Source organism: Mus caroli, chromosome 19, assembly GCF_900094665.2.
Source record: "Mus caroli chromosome 19, CAROLI_EIJ_v1.1, whole genome shotgun sequence".
Classification (NCBI taxonomy): Eukaryota; Metazoa; Chordata; class Mammalia; order Rodentia; family Muridae; genus Mus; species Mus caroli.
The window spans coordinates 67,669-72,434 of record NC_034588.1 but is presented as its reverse complement, the minus strand read 5'-3'; the positions used below and the strand labels follow the sequence as shown (position 1 = coordinate 72,434).

At 50.7% G+C, this 4,766-nt stretch overlaps 1 pseudogene; it reads left to right on the top strand.

Moving 5' to 3' along the window:
• Positions 1–4,073: 4,073 nt before the first annotated feature.
• Positions 4,074–4,766, top strand: part of LOC110285953 — a 2,674-nt pseudogene continuing 1,981 nt past the window's right edge.

The window sequence follows — 4,766 nt, the reverse complement described above, 5'->3', positions numbered from 1 at the left end:
ACCGACGCGCGCCGCGGGTGATTGGCTGAGCCTGGCCCGGCTGCAGCGCGGGCGGGGCGGGGCGGGGCCTGGACGGGGCGGGGCTGCGGGGAGGAGTTCAGTAAGGAAACTGAGGCTAAGTCCCGAGCTTGCCAACAGCAGACCTAGGACAGCATTCCTTACCCTGAGAGCCTCAGTTTCTTCATATACAAAAGGGACCAACTCATTAAAGCCATGCTCATAACAGCTCTTTGCACCATACCTGGCTTACACTCGCGGTTTACACTCAGCCGCACGTAAACTTCTCTGCATCCCTGCGGGGGTTATGCTGTTTTTGCTCCAGACTTTTGGTTTGTTTGGTTGTTTGGTTGATTATTTTTTTTAAAGGGGGGTGGGACGCTTGCGGGGGAGGGAGAACGGCTTGTCTAACATCACAGAATGAAGAAGTAAGCTCAAGTTCCAAGTTTGCGAACAGATGTTTGTCATCCGGGGGCAGGTTGGCGCCAGAGGCCAACACACTCATAGTCTCCCTGGGATAAAATCGTCGGGGGGGGGGGACCCTCATCTGCGGAACAATTAGGGTGTGTGAGTAGCTCACAATGCCGTGCATTCCTGGCCTGTGTAAGGTCCTGGATTCAAGTCTCTGCGCCCAAAAGGAACGGAATCGAAGTACTCTTTGAACGCTGAGAACGAATAGGTGTCAGTAGGGGAGTGATTGGAACCTCGGACAGAGTGGCTTCTGGAGGGGGATAGCTGGCAGCACACGGGGAACGAAGGTTGCAGCGTGAGTTGTGAACAGGGTGCAGAGAAGTCCGGCCAGACATGGCAAAGCACTCTACCCGCCAAATGGGCGCCCTCCCAGGCTGCAGCTCCAGGCCCTGCGTGTAGCAAGCTCTCCATCGCGGCTCTGAGGTCAAGCACGCTTGGTCATGGAAGAGCCTTGTTTGCCTCCATCTTTCCCTGCATGCCGCGGAAGGGTTCTATAGAGAAAATGAAAGTTCCCCTTGATCCCGCCCCCAACTGTAGTTAACTGTTGCTGTATCTCATCTCCCCCTACACCTCTATTATTTAAAAGGCCAAGCGATTGTTGGGTGTAACTTTGCGATTTTTACTTAGTTTATGTGAAGGGACTCATAGAGAATCGGGGTCTTTCACTTGCCTACATTGTTCTGACACACACCCAAACGCCTTCCATCTTCTTAAGCATCCTTATCTGAGCACCTGTTCCTGAGCGTGGAAGCAGAGAGACAAGTGTGACATGTGGCTGGCACTGCAGAGGCGGTATCTGGAAACACTTTCTGCTGTCCCCCGGGCCTCGGCCTCGATGGCTCTAGTGTCACCTCTTGCTGCCCCCTACTTAAGGCTCCTTTTAAGTCCTGGACTGTTGGACTCACCTTAAATGCCCTTCCTTCTCTCCCTAGAACCCCAGCCCTAACCGGTCCCCTCCCCAAGGACACTTCCTCTTTTCTTGGCGTCCTGCTTTGCGTCCCTCTGGATTGGCCCTGTGCCCTGTCTGTCCAGGAGGCTCAGCGGCCTTGACAGCAGGCCCTCCCTGCAGGCCAGGAGGGACAGAAGCAGGGGCGGAGACAACATCAGAAGGAACTCTCAGACACCTCGTGCCTTGGGGAGGCACCATAATGAGCCAGAGCTGCCTGCACCTGGTTTTATCCTGTGGAGACCTCATTTTCCTTCCTCTGCCCTTACCATAGCCCTTTTCCCAAGGACTGTAGCTCCTGGGGTGGCTATTAATAAAAAGCTTAACCTCCCCCTTGCCCCTCCGGGTGGGGATGGGGAAGCTTGGGGCATTAACCTAAACTCCCTGAGCGCTGAAAATATACCAGGAACTGGCACCAAGGCTAGAATAACCTTTCTCAAGCTTGCCTGTTTATTTTTCACATTCTTTCTCAGTTTTAATCCCATAGACTGTGCCAGCTGCTCACGATGGATACGCTTGCCCTGTGTGGTGGCTCACATCTGTGATTTCATTACTTGGGAGACTGAGGCAGGAGAATCATATATGAGTTGGAGACCAGCCTGGGTTACAGCGTGAGCCTGTCTCAAAAACCAAACCAAACCAAACCAAAACAAAACAAAAACAGAGTTGGAGGAAATTACTCAGTAACTAAGTACGAATACTACTCTTGCCCAAGACCACAATTTGGTTCCCGGCATCCAAGTCTCAATGTTCACAAACACCTATAACTCCAGCTCCTGGGGATCTTGCGCCCCCTTCTGGCCATCATGGGCACCTGCATTTATGTGTCCATACATTCCCATACACATTATTTTTAATCTAAAACAAAACAAAACAAAACAAAACAAACCACAACTGGGGATGTGGCTCAGTATTACAGCGCTTGTCTATCAGGCATGAAGTCCTATATCCCATCCCCCACACCACATAAAGAGGGTATAATGATGCACACTTGTGATCCCAGCAAGAAGTTCAAGTTGTCCTTGGCCACATATCAAGTTTGAGGACAATGGAAAGAATAAGATAAGCTGGTTAATCGTAGGGTTGCATGCATGCTAGTCAGGTGCTCTGCCACGGAGCTACCACAGCCCTCGTTTGTTTTGTTTTGTTTTGTTTCAGTACTAGCGCTAGAAGGCAAGGTCTTATGTGTAGTAGGCCCGACAACATCCCAACCCTAACTATCCACCTAACGTGCGTGACAGGCAGGGACTTCACAGCCCCCACTGTTTTGCCAAGAGAATGGCTGCTCCGTGGTCATTCTCTCTAGCCTCCTTTTCGGTTGGCAGGACTCAATAGATATTTATCCAAAGTGCTTAAGACATTTGGGGACTTGGCTCTGAGACCTAGTTTTGTGGGAATTCTACTTCATACTAAAGAATGTTGTAATCACAGGAGGCAGTGTTTTCCCCTTCTTCAAGCCTCGGGCCCCCCTGAACTTGAACTTTGAGCCCCTGTACACGTTTTGAGTCAATAGCGGAGGTAGTATTTGCTCAGCCAACGTCACCAGGTTTCATGAGGACAGTGGCATTGTCGAAAGGATAACAAACCCAAGGCTGCCAATGAGTGTGGGAAAAGAAACTCTGAGTCCATGAGGCTTCTTCTGTGTCCCGGTGTTCCCACCAGAGAGTGCAAATGTCCTGTGAAATGTACCCTGCCTGTCCCCCTCTGGGGACCACTTCACTGTTTTCCTCTGCCTTGCCTTCCCGAGCACCCAGTGAAAGGAAAGTTGGCAGTGTTTACTATCCCAGAGAAGAAACAATCGAAGCCACAAGACCAGGGCTAGGAGTGTCAGTGTGAACCCCTCCTGGTCCCATGTAAGCCTCAGTTTCCTCACCCTAGGAAATGAAGTCAGGGCCAGAGACATGGCTCACACACTCATGGACATACACAGATAAGGCACCATGCACAAATGCTTGTGAACTACCATCTGGATGCTAGGAATACTTGAACTTGGGTCCTCGGCAAGAGTGGCCAATGAGTACTCCTGCCCCTCCACCCTACCATTCTTTGAGAAGTAGTGCATGCTGGTCTGGTACTGACGACGTAGCCAAGAGTGACCTTGAACTCCTGATCTCCTGCCACTACCTGCCCGTACTGGGACTGCAGATGTGCCCCATCGTGCCAGGTCTGTGTGGTGCTGGAGACAATGGCCAGGAATGTTGAGTACCCTACCAACTGAGCTACTCCCACAGATGTGCCACAGGCCAATTGAATTAGGCAATTCCCCTCATGTGATGTCCTCAGATAAGTCTGGGCTGTGTCCAGTTGATGCCTAGGTAGGTGACAGAGCCTCTGGGGGTAGAGGAAACAAGTGAGGCAAGAAGCTCTGTCATTAGGAGTTTTGTTTTTAAAATATCTATCTATCTATCTATCTATCTATCTATCTATCTATCTATCTATCTATCTATTTATCTATCTATTTATTCTTAAAGATTTTAAAGCTTTTTATCTGTGTTCACGGATGTGTAGGTGCCCTGAGGTCAGAAGAGGGCACTAGGTCTCAGGAGCTGGAGTTACAGGTGGTTGTGAGCGGCTTTGTATAGATTCTGGGAACTGAACTCCGGTCTTCTGCTGAGGTTTACTGTGTGGCTGCCCTAGGTCTTTCCTCTTGGGTGGAAAAATGAAAGGGCTGAAGGTGAGGCTCAGTAGTTATGGGCAAAGGCTGCTCTTGCTGAGGATCCAGCTCCTGGATTCTGTTCCACCTCCACTTGGTGGCTCTCAATCCTCTGTAACTTGAGTTATGAGGGACCCTATACCCTCTTCTGGCCTCTGAGGACACTAGGCACACAAATGGTGCACAGACATGTATGAAGGAAAACAGAGATACAGATATTACTTTTAAAAAGAAACAACAACAACAATAATGTTGGCATAGTTATTTAGCTATTTTATTGGGTTCTTATCTCTCTGCCTCCCTTCCAAACAGTTATTGTACTCTAATCCCTTCCAACCCTCCAACACCAGAGAGGAGAGAAGGAAGGTGAGAGGGGAAAGGAGGTGTGCACCTCTTTAGACCACTTCCTGCTGACTGGAGGCCTTGAGTTCCTTGGGGCGAGTTCAGTCCTCATTGTCAGGATATCTCCAACTTCTCATCTCTTTGCTCATGACCCCAGACAAACTGCAACAAAAGCAACCAGGAGCAGCAGGGGGAGCAGCAGGGGAGCAGCAGGGGAGCAGCAGGGGAGCAGCAGGGGAAGTAGGGGAGCAGCAGAGGAGCAACAGGGAGCAGCAGGGGAACAGGAGGAGCAGCAGGGGTGTAGCAGGGGGAGCATCAGGGGAGCTGGGGGAGCAGCAGGGGAGCAGCAGGGGGAGC